The following is a 20,410-nucleotide window of genomic DNA, read 5'->3' on the forward strand; positions in this document are numbered from 1 at the left end:
CGTCGGGCGAAATCACATCAATGTGACACTGTAGTGTGACATCTGTTAGCAATGCTGCTATCCCAGAGAGAGCAACGCAGCGCAGAATGATAATATCCATTTTCCTCCAATGTTTGTATTATTGTGTTTTATCCTCTTCAGGTTTCAGCATGTCTGCTTTTTTTATTTTTGGGCTGACATTTTACACTGATTGTGAGCTAGCACTCATCTGTCGCACACTGCTTTTATTGGTCGATAAATTGTCCCGGAAATAATTGCGCTACAAAATATTATTATAATTTTAAGCCTATTTTCATGCCACTTACATGAGGATCATTTAATAGCATAATAGTGCACCCGTTCAAAGAGCAATACACTTTTTAAGGAAGTTCAAATATTGAAAATATTCAAATAAAAAAAAAAATCTAAATAATAAATCTACATAACGAAAATATTTTCTGGCACTCGTATTTTGTAGTGGATTAGTCGAATAATCGGTCCTGTTGGTTTTAGTAGACCAACATTTCTTTAATCGATAAGTCATAACTCTATTCTTTTTAAACCTATTAGCACATATCTGGTAAACAGACTCTTTGATCAGATCTTTTGAATTGTGTAAGGCTTTGTCAATTTTTTTTTTTAAGAATGTCTTGGTTAGGACGGACACAACGGGCAGTATCAAGGTCGGCAAATATCGAAGGTCATGTCCACGCATCGTACAATAAGAGGATAACGTGAGTCAATCTCTTCTTTCTTTCCTCTGAAAGAAAGAAGAACAAAAGGATACTGTGAGGGTTTAGCGGCGGAGTAAAAATTCTTCTAAATGTAAGGGAACAAAGTGTCGTGACAGAGACGTTCGAACACGTGTGCACGTGTAACCAACCGTGCGTTAATGTGTGTGTGTGTGTGTGTGTGTGTACGAACTTTTGAGGCCGTTCATTCTCATTCTGTCCTTTTGTGTCTCCTTGTTTTGTCTTTTGGGGCCGAGCAGAGAGTTAGGAGTTCAGGACAGCGGCTATCGCTGAGAACAGTGATTACTGACCAGTGAAAGGATCCCCGTGGGCACTATGAATCACACACACACACACACACATCTCTGGCAGCACAGCGGAAGTTCAGGAGCAGCGTTACGTAAGGAGGCTTACAACCGAAGTGTGTGTGAAATTTGAGGCGACTGGGAGCAAACCTCCTTCCCTTTCCCGACTCCTCCGAGCCTTTTTTTCTCTCTTCATTTTTAAGGCCCGACGGAACACGCATGCTCATTTACACGGAAACATACACATGCGTGGAGGTTGGGTTTGCGTGTGCACCCACGCACGCTATTGCTGCGTGCCAAATCTCAGCTCAATGGGCTCGTTAACTTTTATAGACTGCAGCCTGAGCGAGGAGGAAATGGCCGAGCCAATATGCTGACCACTGTGCAGATTCACTTCGCGGAGGACACAAAGTATACACACACACACACACACATACACACACCCTTTTCCCTCTTGCACTCTTCTCTCCCGTCTGTCTCGATCCAGGACGTGATTAATTGCTCCGAGAAACAGCGTCGGACTCTTGCTCGGTGAAAAGACAAATGCATGCTTGTTTTGTTGGTCGGGATCCAGCAGCTTCTTCGCCCCCTTTTCATTATTTAAATGCACTGCAGTGTTGATCAAAAATTCGATTGATTCCATCGACCTCTCGCGCTGCAGAGCTTCGGCACGGAGAGGACTGCCGGGGGTCCGCCAGTCAAGAGTTTCCACTGCTTACTCCCGGCGATGCCGATTTTGGTTTTGTGGTCGCCGGCCGGCGGCCGCGGGTGGATTCCCAGCGGGAGGAGCTTCATTCGAGGCTTTCGGGAGGTCTGGCGTGGCGTTTGCAGGCATATTTCTGTTCCGTAAACGAAGGCTGCGGCGCTGACCGCTGACAGGCCGGTCTCACACAGGACGCAGTGTTCAGCCCTGTCCTGGACGTGAACCCGGGGAATACGAGCTCCTCCTGCCGCACTAATGGCCTCACAGCTCGCCTCAAAGGCCGGGCTGTTGCCCCGTCCCGTGGAGAGTAGAGATCAGCGCCGTTAGCCAGATCTTTCCATTTGCCACTATCATTGTGATTTTGAACTGTGATGACAGCTTCATAGCCCTCTTGAGCTGTTTATTATTGCCGTAATTTATTCTTTCCCTCCCCCTTACGCTTTTTGATGCAAAACTAGTCTGCACTGGGAATCGAGCCCGAGCGCTCCCAAATTAGACCAAATGAGAAAGGCAGGCCAGATAATCAGGCCTTCTGTTTATAATTTCACAGCACTTTAATAATGAGGGGAAATCCTACAGTGCATCGGCACAGACGATTACAACGAAATAATGGGATCGTTTTAATTCTTTGCTCTTAAAAGTGATATGTGTTACAGCTTTTAATGCCAAGTTCTGTCTGATTATTCTGATTAGTCTTAATTAGTGCGATTAGCGTAAACAAATGAGAGCGGAAGACAACCGCTTTTGTTTTTGGGATCGTCTCATGTGCCGTTATTAAGATTAGCAACGCGCTTGATCATCTTCTTGTAATTAAGACACTTCCTCTCCAACTAAAGGTTTTCCATTTTTGCTCTTTTAACTTCCCCTGCCACAACCTGCCAGATGGAAAGAAAAATATCTCTGTTCTCTCTGGAAGAACGGCGCTCATCTTAGAACAAGTCCAAGGCTCCAGGATCTGCGCTGCGCTGGGTATCTGTGATGCACACCAGCCCAAATATAGCATTTAATCCCAGCCACCTTAATCAGAAAAGGAACTCCCGTAAAAGCACATTTCTTGTTTGTCAAAAAATGCAAAACATGTTTTTTCTTCAGCTTTCCAAGTATGAGGATTGGCTGCTTTTCTCAGAAACCGTCTGCGTTATTATTTAAAACGTTCTCTGGTTGTAGCTTCTCAAATGTGTGAATGAACTTTTGGTTTGACTGTTGGTCAGACAGAAGGAGACACTTTCAATTTCACAGACCAATTGATTCATTTAGAAAATAAACGTTTAATTTCACAGACTAATTGATTCATTTAGAAAATAATTTGCCTGTTAATAAATAATGAAACTAATCAATACAGTCCTGATTAGAAATGTAATATCTTTAGTGAGTTGGACAAAGCAAGCGATGTGAAGCTTGGACGATGAGAAATTGTGATTTACCCCAATTTCTTCGCATTTTTATAGACCAAGCAATGCTCTGATTGGAGAAATAATGAACCGATAATGAAAACCATCATTATTTACAACCCTAATTTACACACAAATTGGCTCTTGGTTGCGCATCAGTGCCTGCTGACCTCTGACCTGTCGCCTTTTTCATCACACATTTCTAACGGGCCGGTTGGCGGACCTGTGATGGATTTAAATGCGGCTTCAGAGGTCACTCCGTGGTACGCCGTCCTGTAAATACCCGTGTCGGTGTCTTCTCTCGGAGCTGTAATCCATCACTTTTTTTCTTTTTAATACACGTTGGCAGAATAATGTGTGTTTGTGATCCTGGCTCTGTGTGTGTGTGTGTGTGTGTGTGGTCTCAACTGCAGGCCGACGTACCGTAAACATGTTGCCTTCTCCTGGGGAGCCAGCCCCTAAATGCTGTCTTAATGGGCCCCCTCTGATCCAGCAAGGGCCCCGCAGCTTATCAATGATTTAGCACGTGGGATGATGTCATCGACCTAATGGTCCATCCGCTCCATTAATGTTGCAGCAGATCCCTGACACACACACACACACACACACACACACACACACACACACACACACACATACACATACCATTTCCCACCATGACATCAGGCAGCAGATGGGACTTTTTTTATTATCACGTTAATTGTAATCGCTTTGGAAATCATCTGTCATTTTTAACTCGTGCAAAACTGCAGTTTCTTTTAATTTGGCGAGCAAGAATTCCATTCACAATAATCTGCGATAATTATATGAAAACTGAGGTCCACTGATTGTCGGGCAAATTGAGTTGATCGGCTAATGGAAGGAATGATTTGGCCTTTTGGTCTGTGATGGTCTACGATTAATCAAAGCAACAGTGAACACTCGGGGTTCTTACGGTCATGGGAAACCTGGAAAAGTCATGGAATTTTAAAATGGTTATTTCCAGGCTTGGAAAAGTTCTTGAAAAAAATAAAATCCCCAAAGTTTTGTAAAAGTCATGTAAATGTGTTATATTCATGTGTTCATGACGTTCATTTACGCTGAGTTTGAAATAATGAATATGCTTTTAAAAGAATATAAGCAGGCATACGTTCTATCTATAAATGTTTATTCTTTTAATCAAACTATTGTCTCTCCTTCATTTGTGTCATTTAAGGTAATACTGTATGCTTTGGAATTCTCATTGTTAGTTTAAACACTACATTTTCTCACTTTTTCATGTTTACACCCAGATTTCATAAAATGTTTGGTCATGGAAATTTGGTTTAAAGTCATGGAAAAGTCATGAAAATCCATTGGTAAAAATGTGCATGAACCCTGACTCTTCTGACGGTTTAATGCGGTTTCTCAGGTGATTGGTGGCGGAAGTAAAGTGAAAACAAAGATTAGTTTTTGATATGAGAAGCTCATCTTTGCTTTTCTGTCTTGTTTCTATGAGGAAATCTAGCATTAATTACACTCGATGCACTGTCGGAAAGAAAAGTAAAGAAAGAAAGAAGGCATTACTCACTGAACTGATTGGCTACTTAGTTAAAGTTAGGCAACAAATCAGCCGGTTAATCCAGAGAGTGCCTCCTCTCCGTCTGCAGACGGTCCCGAAACAGCATCCAGCAGCAAATCTCACACTTGGCTCAGGAGCTCAAACACTCTGGGGATTGGAGAGGAGCATTCTCTCTTCTTCTTTTTTTCTTTTTGCTTAACTCCATCTTCTTCTCTCGCCAACTCCTCCTCGTTCATTTCATCCGTTTGTTTTTTAAAGACCTGTTCGCTTTGATCTGAACATAAAATGGGTTTCCTCTCTCTCGCTGTAGCCTCTAGGCCTCGCTGTCTAGACGAGGGCTGAGCCTCAAATCAGACGGAATTGGATAAAACACGGGTTATCGTCGGGAGATTTACAAAAAGGAATGCATACACGTGAGAATACAACAGGTAGGGGTCGACAGAAATTTAAACAATCGCACAAAAGTAGGTTTTCTCATACAAGGACTTTGCTTTGGTGCATATAGAATGAACAAAGTAAGGTAAAAGTAAAGATAAAAGCCAGCACTGCAAACAGTCGAGATACATAAGTAAAGAAAATGACAATGAATCATCAGTTTTGTGCAGGAATCCGCACGATATTGTCAAATAAATATGCAAAGGTTCACAGAGAATATAGAGAATAGGGATGTCACAGGAACCGGAACTTCGGTACCAAGTTGATACAAAATTCGGAACGTGTGGCGGAGGCACCGGGGATCAGGGGGAGGGATTAACGGCGGCCTGTCATCCCGCGGACGATTGGAAATGTCCCTGATAATGCTACATTGTAATCTTGAGGCGGATCATCAGGGATTAATAATATATTGGAGAAGAAAAAAAGTGTAATCAAACGTGTATATTGAAGTACATGCAATTTTTTTTTTTACTTCTAGGTTTCCTGCATCATGACATCCCTTCTAGAGGATGTGTGCAATTTAAAGAAATGACACAATGGATTGGGACAGAGCCGTAGCATCAGTAGAAGCATATAAAAAGCCCAAGAAATATAAATATAATAATAAAGCAAATTGCTGAGGATTCACAGATCAATAAATGAATTCAGACTGAAGCGTAGCTTTTTAAATGAATGCTGAATAAATCCGGTTTAATTGACAGAAACCTGATGAGTGTCGGGTCAAGTCAGACCTCGGTGTCAGAAATCGGGGGGAAAGAGTGGAGAGGGGAGCGAGGACTCGGCCACATGGGAAGCCGCTGCTTACTCATTCATCCACAGCTGCGTGGGAGGAGGCAGGAAAGGCCTCAGAGCTGTCACTCTTTGTCTTCTCCTCCATAAAATGACAACTGTACATGTCCCGGGCACACGGGCACACATCCCCAGAGACGGAATGATTTTTATGTTCATGTCGCAGGCTCACTTCTCATCAACTGTCAAAGACGACCAATAATCATGCCGTAAACATACGGGATCGGCAGCAGATTTATTATTATTCGAGTATTTTCCAAATATATGGCGTAGGTCAGTGGTTCTCAACCTTTTTTTCCAGTGATGTACCCCCTGTGAAATAAATAAGTTCCCCCGAACCAGCGGTTCTGATTCTGATGTAAGATAGAATATATACAATTCAGTTTATGAATTTAAAAATATATTTATTAAATAACATTTTTGAATTGATGCTAATTTTAAATATATATATTTTTTAATCTCACGTACCCCCATTTGAGAACCCACTGGTTTAGGTGTTTAAAAACCTTTTTCATCACCAACGGAGCAGAACACTGATCATAACTGGGATCATTTTAAATCCCACTCGTGAGAGGATCGGCTGTCTTTGCATAGGATTTATGATTCATGAAATGACTCGTCGGTTCGCCGGGCGAGAAAATCCACCCCCCGAATCAGTCATTTCGACAAGGATTATCATTCTGCGTTGACTTTGGCGGGCCCTGTGGACCAAAAGAGGTAATGTCCCTTTTTTTGGAGAACCGCCTCATCTTACTGCAGCGGTCAGTCCCGGTTCTGATGTGGTCATCGTCTCTTTTCTTTCTCTACTCTATCTTTTGAGTTTTGTTCAAAAGAAAGGGAAAATAACTGTTATTTTGCAGGACCAGATGTAATCCACTTTCACGTCGGGGTCCATCGTTCCTTAAATCCTCGGCTCCAGAGCATCGGGCGATGATTTCCAATACCAGCGCTCTGTCTTCATTTTACAGTTTCCCCCGCGGGGACGGAAACATGACGCTGTTTTCTTGACTACAAGGAGGAGAGACGTCCATGTCATGAATAGAAATACTGTATCCAAGTCCATGAGTGGATTCCCTCACTAGCGCTTCACCCTTCACCTGAGAATAGCGGGTAGAGCAGAGGGTTACAACGGGAGGTGGAAAGGGAGCGTAAAGAGGAATCTGAGCGCGGTGGGACTTCCTGTCACATTTAATCATTCTCAACCACTTTCCCCCCCCCCCCTCTCTCTCTCTCTCTCTCTCTCTCTCTCTCTCTCGCTCTCTCTTATTTCCTGGCCTCATTCTCTCCGTCCTCCTGCTCTGGGTCAGGGAGCAGGTAATGTGTGCACGTTGCATGTGCACATCCTGGGCGGATCGGGCAGCTATCTGATCTCAAGGAAGTTCAGCATAAATGCATCCAAGAAGCATTCAAGAGGGACTGAAATCCAAACTGCTTTTAAAATGTCAAAGACAAATCCTAGCCAGATGTCGAGAAGGTGCATCCGCCTCTCAAATGGTTTCTCATCCTCTTTAACCAGTATCATATCGACTGATATTTACACATCACATAGCCTTTTTTATTATAACACCAAAAGTATTCAAATAGCCCTCGTGGTTGCAGAGATGCACCCTTTTTAGTTTGGGTATGCAATTTTTGAGCAGAGGCCTAAAAATAGGTCGGTTTTTAAAAAGGCTAAACTTGAACGACAAAAAATAAAAGACTGTATGCAGATTTAGTTTTCTGCCCAAACGGAGACGTGTACATGCAAACACGAGCGTAAATGGAGCCTGCTCATGTGCAAGCATGCACCCTCACTTAGAACACACTTGTTTTTGATGCAGCACTCAGTACGTGGTCCTGTTTCTTCCTTCTGTTCTCGCTCTCTCTCTATTTATTTATTTTTTGCTGCCTTGGCCTCATTCCACGGGCCAGCAGGGCCCCAGTGGGCGGCAGACGGGGCCAGACCAGACCGCATTAGGCCTCGCTCGGCGAAAAAAAGGCTTTGTTTCAAAACTAGGAGAGTCGGTACAGTGTTTATTTTTCCCATTTATTGTAGTCGGGGTGGTTTCAGGGCTACGTGTGTGGGTGGTGGGGTGGAGTTGGATGTGGACCTTTTCCTCTTACATCAGCTGCTCTTTCTGTTTAGCTGTCTTTTTCTTTGTTTCTCTGGGGAATTTTAACTCTAGTTATTCGCAGTTACGGCAAAGTTAAGAACCTCCATTGTGTGTGTGTGTGTGTGTGTGTGGGGCGGGGGGTGTAAATGGGTGAGGAAAAAAGGTGAGAGGATGAGAGGAAGTCGTATAGCTTGTGTTCTCTAAATGTCTGTGCTCGCTAGATAATGTCTTCGCTCGCTGGGCGACTGGACCGAACCAAAGCGCCGTCTTCAAAACTCCTGAGGATGGAAGCAGAACAAAATCTGTGAGCACAAAGATGTAAAAGCAGAAAAGCAGTTCCTCTCTGCTCTTTCAAAAGCTCCTGCGTCTGTGTGGTGACTCAGGCAGAATCCTAATATATGTTTTCGCCTCCCCCCCCCCCACCTCTCCTCCTTTCCTTCATTTTTATCTGCCGTTCTTTGTGATCCCACATTAACACATCAGAGCCGAGAGGTTTCATAAACTCGCCCATCTCAACCCACCGGGGGGACCTCTGCTGCTTTTGAAAATTATAATACAAAAAGGGTCTAATCACATGGAGTTTAATGGAAATTAATGAGCGTAAACTCAGTTTTTTTTTGATTGGCAGCCGGCGATGACAACGACATCATCGGTTTAAAAGCTGCTCGAACAATATGCTGATTTACAGTCGTGTCTGGAGGCTGTGCATCGTGCCAACTGTGCTCATGCAGAGGGGAAATTAAACTGTAATACATGTGACGTATAAAAAAAAAAAAAAGCAACTGGATTTAGCTGGAACTAAATCCAAGAGTGAGCGAGTGCTTGTTAGCTGTTCACAGGTCAAAGGTGACAGCAGTTCAGAGCCCGAAAACAGCGCAAATGAAAACACATAGAGGCCCACATGCATCTTTGAATGCACTTGTTTGCATTGGAATAGTATCTCCAGTTGTCTCTTCCTTTTGTCTGGTGCTTTTTTAAAGTGTTGTCGCATCATAAACCGGCGTCGGTGGACCTCCTCGTTTCCCGAAAAGGAAATCGGAGAACATCAGATGCATCAAACGTAAGCGGCAGCCGATGCCTCTGGATTTCTACTGTCGAGAAATAAAACGACTACTTAGGTAACGGGGGTGGGAAGGCTGGGTTAGTGCGTGTAACAGAGTTGAAAAGGAATTGTTGAATGATCTTCTTTTTAAGTGGATAAAGAAGTTGGAGTAGAGGGAGCGGGAGCGTCTGTATTTATTTTGTGTTCCTCCGATATTGTATTTGATATTTTCCCATCTACTTTCCTCCAACAGGTTAGACATAACATTAATATGGGCGTGAAATATGAAAGCGGCCTTTCGGTCACATACCCTCAACCTCTTGTTTCAAACACAGCGCAGGCGAACGACATCAAAGTACATCTTGTGAGCGGCTTTTTGGGAAGATTGTCAACTCTGCTGCAGTATGCAGTACCCTCTACTTGTGTGTGTGTGTGTGTGGACTGTCAGTGAGCATTGCCGGTGCTGGCGTGTCCACACTTCTGCCTGATCCCCATGGGAGCATAAATAAGCTGCCTAGCTCTGCCTCCTTACATAACCACTCTGCCTGAGAGAAGAGGGAGAGATGACGCCATGGATACAGAGACGGGAGGAGGAAGGGTAGACCATCGAGGGGAGGGAGGGGGGGGGGGGAAGGGAAGCTGTTTGATGATTGCGGGTGTGGTGAGAAGACAATAGGTTAGATGGAGAGGTTAGAGGAAGGTGTGGAGCTGTAGGTGCAATTTTCCAGGTCGTTGCAGATGAAAACGTTTAATAATCTTTTTCATCTTTTTTTCGTTGTTGTAACTCGTGTTTCACTCGCTCCCTCGTCGCTCTCAGCTGCAGGAATTCCTCCTTAAAGTCATCACTGGCAGCGCACACAGCCACGAGCACACAGGGACCCTGCTAGCGTCTGTGTGTCTGTGTGTCTGTGTGTGTGTGTGTGTGTGTGTGTGTGTGTGTGTGTGTGTGTGTGTGTGTGTGTGTGTGTGTGTGTGTGTGTGTGTGTGTGTGTGTGTGTGTGTGTGTGTGTGTGTGTGTGAACACATTGAGATTCATTAGGCTCCTTGTCTCACTCGGCTGCTCTGCCTGGCAGAAAGTCTGTATCACGTTCAACTTTAAAAGATCACCGCTATCAATTTTGTCCGGCTGTCTCCGTGTTATTCTGTCGTGCGTGAAATAAAGTACAAAAGAGCCACAGCGGGATGCAAACAGTCGCCCACGGGCCCAATGCAGCACCGCAGCAAACGTATTTGGCTCCCCCGATGGAAGCTGAAGTTTTCCTTTTCCCAAAGTGTCTTTAATCTGTAGATAACGTTTAAATAGAACATGGGAAAACCTGGTTATTCATCTGCCTCCTGATGGGTATTCTGATACTAGGATATGATTTTCTACGTGTGCAACTTGTAAATTAGATACTCCTGTGCATTCATCTATTGTAGACAACAATGCAAATAAGTGTAATACAACTCGCAGCACTGATAATCAATGATTTCTATGTTTAGAAATGAGGATGATGCGGTTCATGGTTCGCTACTCGGTCGATTAATTGACAGACGTCAGATTAATTAAACATGAAAAATGGTGGTTTCACATGTACAAATGTGCTACATTTGGGCTTAGGGCGGATAAAACCCGCTGAGTTCCCACTCCCACATGTAAAGGTCCAATCACACCCGAAGAAAACCAATCCCTCACTGGCTTCCCACCTTCAGTCACACACCAGCCAATCAGCAGCCCAGGAAGTAAGTCAGATCAGGTGATATGTTGAAAGGAGAAAAAAAGGGGAATATTCCTATAAGAGGGCTTATCACTTTCAGTATGACATAAAGCGCTTTAACTACTTAACTAAAGCACATCAAACGTTTTTTTTTTCCTCTCAAAAAAAAAAAGCTTAAGCAATTATAGCGATACGGGGTCATGACTTTATTTCAGTTTTGCTGATGATCACATTAGAGAAATGACTTTGGCGAAGTTATTATCCCCGAAATGATCTGGAATCCTCCGGCAGTGTTTTAATGCTCAAAGTCCGGCTGTAATGTGCGTTTACGAGCCAGAAGAGTGAGCCATCATAACTCACGTCCTCATGGCCGGGCCTCGACCCTTTCCTGAACCTTTAGAGCATTATGACATGTAGGTCGGTATTTATATGTGATGATAATTTAACATTATATGTATTATATGTATTCTTAAAACATTAGAAGGATATATTCATAACAACCCTTACAACTTATTATATATCGTATTGTGTCCACCCTCGGGCCGGTTGTATTCTCTATCTCTATTTTGGGAGCAGGTGTCTTTGTGTTAGTTTTTTCCTTTCAGTGTTTGCTTCGTCTGTGATTTGTTCACTTCATAAAACTGCAGACTCATGAATTTTCACTCCACCAGAGCCCGTTTTCTCTGCTTGGATGTCCCCAATGTACCGGGTTGCATTCTGGGTTGTCACTTTTACCTTAACTTAGTTATCCGAGAGTAAAAAAAAAAAAAAGGTACTACATCAGCTGATTGATTGAAGCTTAGCTGTCAGCCGCTGACTCGATGCGTGTGTCTCTCCACGAGTGAGTGAGAAGGATCACACGAACACGGCTTAGCCAATGAAAGATGTCTAAAACCTGTCAATTCAGGGCCGTTTGACAATCGAGCGTCGAAGCCGACCGCTGGAGCGTTTCCGTGGCTTAATGGTGATGAGATCATTTGGTCGGCCGGTCAATCTTAGCTGAAGCTTCATACCGGCCGGATCACGCTGACATGCGATGTGGATATTCATGCATTCCTTCTTTCATCCATCACTGTCTTTATGTCAACTTTATGTCTCTCTTTTTTTCACACTTTATTCATAACAAGGTGTAACGCCTTCCTAAAAACTAAGGTCACTACGTGGTTGCTCTTTTGCTAACGCGTGTAGTTAATGACCAATTTCCAGGTGTAAACTTAAAGGTAGTTTATTAATTGTTGCATATTTCTTGACACAAAACTTCCTGGCATAAACTTATTTGCGTATAATCAAACCATAAAATAAATCAAAACATTTGACATTGACATCTGCTTTCCCACGGTCAAAAACGGTTGGCTTCTCCAATCAAGCAACATTTGGCCCGATTGGCCCGTCCTGATTATATAGGCAAGGCAAGTTTATTTGTAGAGGACAAGGCCATTCAAAGTGCTTCACATAAAACCATTAAAAGCATCAAAAACATAATGCAGGGAAAACTGGATTTAAAACAGTTCAAAAAGCTGAATAAAAAGACCTCGTCTCACTTGAACTCGGCCTTACGCCCCCAAGTGGTGGCAGGTCCAATATAACAAAACATCCCAAAATTGCTCTTACACAAGGTTTCTGAAAACAATGGATGTTCACAGTGCTTTCTTTTTTTTTAACACGCCTTGGCAACACCATCAGATCATAATAAGTTTATAGCGACTGTATATTTGGTGCAGATTGCTGTGAATTGTGCAGAAGAAGAAAGTAGGACGAGATACGCTAACAGTGCAACCGGAGCTAGCAAGCTAGCGCTCGTTGATCCGTTAGTTATAAACAAACACAATATGTTAATCAGGCTGTCATATTTCCTATCACCCTTACATAATAACCTGTATTTAACACAGTGAAGGTGTTGGGACAGGTTGCCGATTTAAAAAAATAAATACAAATTAACCACAATGTGTCATGATGACATAAGACCGGCTCAGCTGGTTGAACCGGATGTCGACTCCAGTCGAGAGAACACACTGAAGTCGTTTTCTAACTTACGTTTTGTTTTCCCGGGACTGCTGACACCGATAAAAGGCGGAGTGTTGTATTAATATCATAAAAGGTCATAAGTACGTAGGTTTAACACTTTTAGAGAGTTGATATAGTGCAGTGAAGCAGAGTTCAGACACAGTGTCTGTTTGGCTCATTTCATCATTCATGTTTGTTTCTCTCACTTATCTCAGACCCCTCCCTCTCAAAAAGACTTTAAAATAATCACATTAAATGGTGGCGAGTCTCTTGAATGTTTCACTCCCTTCTGGTGGCTCTAACGCTTCACTTCTTATTCATTTCAGTCTCATTGTGCTTTCGCCGGTAAGAGCGAAGGGTCGATTTATTTCCACGTCATCTCTCCTTTATGTTTTCTCTCCGTAGGTTCCTCAGAGTGCACTAGCTCTTTCTTTTGAAGATGGAACTATTCAATTATTAGTGCATTGTTCGTGTCGATACTCAATGTTAAAAGAAAAAAAAAGAACCGATCACCAAAGTGGCAGACTGGTCGTGTGTGTTTGTGTGTGTGTTTGTGTGTGTGTGTGTGTGTGTCGTAAAGTTGGTGACATTTACGGAATGAGACGCGTGGTGATTGATGCTCTGCCAAGTTGGGAAGGAGTGCGGCCTGCAAATCACCTTTTTACCACACACACACACACACACACACACAGACACAGACACAGATAGACAGCATGCAATATAGGGCACCCTATCTTTTTGATGTGGCTGTAAATTCCCGTCGGTTACCCCAGACACTGAATGCAGCTCAGACGCCGGCTCCCATCCGGCCCGTTTCCACATCCCCTCCCTCTCCCGCGGTCGGTCGCAGCATCTGCAGATTTTAGCGTTCCCGCAACACCTCCTTTACCTGCGAGGCCGGCCGCAGCGCAGAGGGCAAAGGTCCCGAGTTGTTGCGAGGGCCGGGGTCATTAAGTGCTTATCGCCGTGAACTACTTAAGGTCACACACGTTTATTTTTTTGTTTTGTTTTAAACACGGGAGACGAATCAATGTGCTCTTGTTAACGCAAGCTTTTAATTTGAACGCTGCATTGAACGCACCGACGGGCTGCCTTACTTTCCTCTCTCAGCGCAGGGAAAGAAGCACAGAAAAGATCAGAAATGAATCATTTAGAAAAGTGTTAATTATGGAGCCAGCAGCAGAGCTTAATCGTGACTGTCCTTTTTTAAAAAGTCCATAGGCTCATCAGGTTTAGTTTCTTTCATTGAATATAAAGTGCATTATATAAAGCGCCAATAATGCTTTGATTTCATCTTTTTAAGAGGAACCTGTGTTCCTGGAGACGTTGAAAGCCCTTTAACCCGAGATAATGATGAGCATTTCCTTTGTTAAACCTCGTAATCTACACTATAAGTTTACCAGGAAGCAAAGTGTGTGTTTTTAAATGGGTCTCCACTTCAGTCAACACATCTTGGAACAGACAAACATGGTTTTGGAAAGTTACATCTCCACCTTTTTTATAGCATCAGATAACCTATTATAACAACACGTCAGCGTCCTAAGAGCTCCTTCTTCGGGGAGAAATGTATTCCACAAGATCAGAAGTCGGTTGAAAGTTTAAGAAGGGTTTAAAAATGTAAAGGTTGTCTTGGATTGAAGGGAAATGCCTTGAGTAGAGACCACAACGATGAGCAACACTTTCATTTGATCAACAGCACAGACGATGAAGTATAAGCTTCATTAAGACCTTGAGAAAACCATTCAGAGTAATTACTAGACGGTAATGAGATAATAATTCAAAAATCCGGAAAAAAAACAAAAAAAAACGTGATTTGAGTCAACATCTTGCTATAATGAGCAAATGAACAGCATTTGGAGTAACCTTGATCAACCCCCCGCCTCCATAATTCCCCGCCAAGTGTCTCATAATGTAGTTAATAAATCCGTTCAACTCTAAAATACCGGAGCAAAGTCTGGGTTAGGGAAAACTGTGGAGGCGTGTTTTGCACCAATGGGACTCACCCTGCTTCTCTCCTGCCACCGCTTTCTCTTCCTGTCCATGTTCCTCCTCTTCTTTTTGTCTCCCATCCACCTCCCTCTCACCCGCTTCCTGTGATTTTACTGAGGGGTGGCTAAAGTGCAGGAATCATCAGAACAGTGCAGCTGACTTCTCTTCAGCGCTATAATGGCTGACGCTGTGTGCAGCTGAGCCTCCATTCAAAGCCAGAATGGCTCCTCCGCGTACAGTTGATTTCTTCCAAGACGCCCAGTTCCGCCACTTGAGCCGTCTGCGGTTCAAAGCTGTTTCTCCCCTCCCATCATGCCTCCCCCTCCCCTCTCCTCTCCGTCTGCCTCCCTTCACCTCCTCCCCTGACACATTTCTAAAGCTAATCTTTCCTACTTTTGATGTGTGCGGAAGATCGATTGTGCCCCTTAAACCCTTTTTTAAGGCGTGCCCAGGCTGCCGTGAATAAGCCTCTCATCTGTTCCAGAGTAGCACACACACACACACACACACACACACACACGCACACAGACAAGCACGCTGTACATCGGGATAGGATTTATTTTAGTCGACCAAAACCCCAAATTTTTCAAAGTTGTTGTTAACCCGCAATTTTTCAGCTCTATAAATTCCTCAAAAATAAAGAAACTTTCAATTAATTTCTAATTTATTGCTAAGTCAGTACAACCTAGAATCTTTTAGTAGTTGCAGGTCAGGTCAGTTGAACCTGCAACATATACTGTATGTGAAAAACTAGAAGTTCTTCTTGTGTCTGTTGGAAAAGATCTATCTCTCTCTACAGGCCAAGGTACAGAGCTACAGATTGTGTTTTTAGTCTCCGGACGCTGCTACACTGAAGGTGACCTACAGACTCGATGCTGCACCTGAACGCGTCGCGTCTCGACACAGATGGAGGACGCCGCTGCTAATGTGCGGCAAAAATTCCAAATAACATCTCTCCTAGGGCTGTGCGGTATACCGGTTTCAGTTTTCCATACGGTATGAATTTTTCATATACCGTCATACCGGTCGCCGCTGTTTGGCAGGCAACAACATTTAATGTTCACAGCTTGAAGCTGAAAGAGCAGCGGACCGAGCTACTTACGTCTCATGTTAACTCACTTGACTCATGGTTAGCAAGAAATGACATCGCCAAAATGCATGCTGGGTAAATGACACCGCCCACACAGGAAGACTTTTCTTGTGCAGGAAGAAGTCTTTTCCTGTGCAGCTAAGCTTTACCCATAATGCATTTTGGCAATGTCATTTTTTTTCAAACCATGAGTCAACTTCTATCCGTGAGACGTAAGCAGCTCAGACCGCTGGACACGCATCTGTGACTGTAAACATTACATGTTGCTGCCTGCCGAAGAATAGTCGCATGCGCCACCAGTATGAAGGGATTCCCCTGGGTCCTAAATCCCGCCCTCGTTTAGCTCCCTATGTACCAATCAAAACAGCTGCTGGCCAGTTGCGAGCGAGTGGTGAATAACGATGGCGGTGGCGGTCCTTTTCGGCGTCAATAAATGAATGTGTTTATTTGGAAAAAAAAATACCGTGAAACCGCCAGAATCTTACAAAATACCGTGATATGAATTTTTGGCCATACCGCCCAGCCCTAGTCTCTCCAGGAAACTTCAAGACATTATGGACCCCAAAAAACAATTGTTCTAATAATAGTTCTGTAACATTTCGGGGCAACATTTAAGAAGAAGAAGAAGATAGAAGAAACTTTATTCGTCATATTACATACTTTTTTTACATACAAAATAGGTCTTCTGCATTTAACCCATCCTTAGCAGGAGCAGTGGGCTGCTGAAAAGCGCCCGGGAAGCAACTCGGGGTTCGGCGTCTTGCTCCAGGACACTTTGACATGCAAACTACGGGGAGAGCAGGGATCAGTTCCTTTAGCCAGTCTGCATCCTCAGTAAAAGCAGGACACCTCTGGAATGCCCTGCCCCTGCATATCCGCACTAGCAGAACATTTCCCTCTTTTAAACACGGCCTGAAGAACTGGCTTATTAGCAATGAGGTGTGTGAGCATGAATCGTGACTCCCTCCTCAATGATTGTGTGTATGTTTATTGATCTTTATGATGATTTTATGATAAGGCCTATTTATATATTTGATCGTAGCCTGTATGTTTATTGCTTTTTGTGATGTTTTGTTATAACCATTTCTTTCCTTTAGTGATGGCTTGTTATATCTGGCCACAGGGACTACGGTTGAAATTTAGCCTTAGCTAAGACTGACACATTTACCCCTGGGTTGATTGATGTGTACGGTCCCTGTTCAAATAAATAAAAATGAAATCAAACCGGCTACCTGGCGGTTTCAGGACGACCGCTCATCCCCATGAGCTACAGCCGGCCCTTTAAGCCGTTGTTATATCAAATCCAAAATTATTTGGTAACCGTAAATTTGAGGAGCTCTAACTAATGACTTAAACGCTTGTCTTTCTAAATCCGCTGTCTACGGTCCTCTTTGTCATGTCTCTGTTTTAGCAAACTTTCCTTTGTCTTTAAAAAAAAAAAAGCACTATTTATTCAAGACTCTGTTTTATTTTTCTCTCGTCGCCGGCCTCCCCCTCTCTGTTTGTCCCCGCTCCTCCGGGAGCCTCGTGTTCATCGTTGTGTAGAGTGCAGCCTGGAGCCGGGCCTGACATTTGCGGCGCTGCAAAGGGGGGGAGCGCGGGGTGCAGAGGTGAAGCGACTAGACGGTGGCGTGGAGGAAGATACCGCGGCAGCGGAGAACTCGACTGCATTACTAATGAGAGCTCTTTGACCCAATGTACCTGCGCCAACAAAAAGTTTGGGCTGAAACGGATCCCTGCTGGAGTCTGAGTTTAATTTCAAATAGACTTTTCATTTGGCACCCGAGTGCTGACTTCATGAAAATTGACAAATTCGTTGTTTGCGAGCCGGTGTTATCTTTTCAGTTGGACTGGCAGATTTCCCCGTGGAGCTCTTCACAGTCCAAGAGGCCCGACAAGAAGCCGGAGGAAAGCGGCCACGTTTGTCCCTCTTTCTTCTCTTTCCAGTCACTTTGTTCAGAGAGTTGACGTCAATGTTCAGTGTGACGTTCTTTAATTAGTAACGAGGGCTTTAATTGATTTAATTGAAGAGTAGAATAGAAGAACATCAGCTTCACAGTGAACATGTGGCATGCATGTCATTGTAGATGCCAGGATACTTTTAACATGCTAGAACCTGGTTGCCGTTGATGGCAACTTACAGCCAAGAATTTGTTGCCAGACACAATGTGGCTGCAACCTGGCAACCCCCACTGTCGAGCCCTGCAGACGGATGGATTTGGCGAGTTAATGTGGAATTTACCGTGTGTGTGTGTGTGTGTGTGTGTGTCCTGGTTAAGTGCACTCGGGAGCCGCCTGTAAAATAAACGCCCATCACGGGACAGTGTGTGTGTGTGTGTGTGTGTGTGTGTCATCGCTGTAGAGGGCTGCATGCATGCACACAGCATAGAAACATTGCACCATCCCCTTGGTCTCAGTAACAGTTTGCTCAGCAACACTTCCCATATTGTTTATTTCAGTCCGAGTTTGATCTATGTTTATACCGCCCGTGTGTACAAGTGTTTGTGTGTGTGTTTGTGCGTGTGTTTGTGTGTGTGCATCTCTTGCACGCCTGGGCACGGTGCCGTCTTACCTCACCCTTCTGACGCTAAGCAGCTTTAGGCTGATCACCATCTGTTCAACCAGTCATTGCACAAAGACTGCCTCACACTCCTCACCCACTCAGACACACACACACACACACACACACACTTGTGCAGCACTGCTTGCGTTCAAACCCTGCCGGTGTTGCGCTGCCTGCTGCAGCCAGGGGTGATGTTTTGTGTGGCTGTGAAACGGGTGCGTTCACATTACCACTGAGGTTGTGCTGAGTGTGATTTGCTGTGGGATGATGGGTAATTCACAGAAAGCAGGTCGTGTGTGTGTGTGTGTGTGTGTGTGTGTGTGTGTGTGTGTGTGTGTGTGTGTGTGTGTGTGTGTGTGTGTGTGTGTGTGTGTGTGTGTGTGTGTGTGTGTGTGTGTGTGTGTGTGTGTGTGTGTGTGTGTGTGGAGGTGGCTGTGTGTCTCCACTAGTTAAAAGCTGCTCCGCTGGTGAACACCAGCTGATTGGTGAGTTTCACAGTTCAGTCGCAGGACAGCGGAGTACGATGGAGATGAAGCGTCTTTTATTTTCATTTTCTACTTTTGATTATCAGGGTCATCTTTGCTTTAACACCCGATTTATATTCAACAACCTGCAATTCCATCAAAATATAGATTAAATAATTATAATAATAATACTTGGATCAAATACAATGAACCGTAAGCATCGCCTGCACCCCAAAAGATCACCGTCAAAGATGTACTGTCATAATATGTGATGCGCACTATGCTGTTCACTCTCAATCGGATGGAGACGATGTCATTAATGAAATGAGTTGAGACACACACATTGCGCAATACACACGACCGCCTTTTAAAGTGACGAGTTGTGTTATAAGAGCTGCTCGGCTCTTTTTTGGGAATAGCTCAGCGAGGCGCACACACACACACACACACACGCACACATCATGCGTATGCCTGCAACAGTCCACAGTTATTGAGCTAGTAACATTGTAACCACGGTAACAGACAGCAGAACCGTTTGCCCTTTTGTGCTCCCGTCTAGAGCTTGGTGTCATTATCTAAACAATCAAAAATGAGTCTTAAAAAAAAAAAAAGGATCAAAATGTGGCCTTGAAAACCCAGGAATTTCATGATTCTCCGATTTCAATAACATTATGGCAATTCTAGACTATTCAATTTAAATTATTTGCGTTAAAAACAACATTTTAGCTTTTTTTCTTTATGAGAATAATGTGTTAATATCTCTGTTTCACACGAAAGCACATAGTTTGCACATGGCAATGGTCTTTTTTCTAACCTGGTTTCATCGTCCTAGATGATATTATTTTCCACCTCGGCACCCGGCAACAGTGTTTGGTTTTGGAGGTCAGTGTATGGAGTTGAATCTTTGCTGCAACACCTGATGGACTTTCATCATATTTCATGCTGCCACGACTCGACCTCTTCCGAGTCGTAAATAGCGGCCTTTCTTTTTTACTGCATCAAAGTACTGTCTGGCTGCACCGTAACTCGGATATCAGATGTGTTTTTGTAAGGTGTTAAGGACACACACTTACACACACACACACACACATGCATACTTTATGATTATGGCATGGCCTAATAATCCAGATCATTAAACCTCATCAGCGTCCACACAAAAGACCTTCCTGACGGCTAAGCGGGGAGCTGAAGTGTGCTTTCCTCCACATTAATTCGTCACATTGCAGCTTATGTCCGCTGACCTGTCAAGGGAGTTTCCCAGTGCATGCTGGGATAGATTTCAGGCAGAAGCAGGTATAACAAAAAATAGATGGATTGGATTATGTGTTTGCTGCTGGCAGCAGGTTTCGTCTGAGTGTTTACTTCTTTTCTTACACAAGATCAATTGCTTTATTTATCTGTATCCCGCTCTAGCTCCCCTCCCTCCCGCCTGCCGCTCACCCTCATCTTCGCATTATTTCAGGCATGCACAGGTCAGCTGGAGCCCATCGCCCCAGCGGTGTGAGTGCAGTTGCCGGCAGCATCGCGCCGTGACCCCGACCTGCCGGCTTGTTAATGCTAACCCGCGGCCCTCGAGTGGTGGACCTCTGTTTATC

The 20,410-nt window shown here is 44.0% G+C and overlaps 1 protein-coding gene across 5 annotated transcripts in view; it reads left to right on the plus strand.

Annotated features, from left to right (window-relative positions):
* The window catches only part of caska (calcium/calmodulin-dependent serine protein kinase a), a gene marked incomplete at its 5' end in the record, with an annotated part of 103,402 nt that overhangs the window by 21,036 nt on the left and 61,956 nt on the right, over positions 1 to 20,410 (plus strand). The gene's annotated exons all lie outside the window — the stretch shown is intronic.

Source organism: Taurulus bubalis (genome assembly GCF_910589615.1).
Source record: "Taurulus bubalis genome assembly, chromosome: 15".
NCBI classification, from domain to species: domain Eukaryota; kingdom Metazoa; phylum Chordata; class Actinopteri; order Perciformes; family Cottidae; genus Taurulus; species Taurulus bubalis.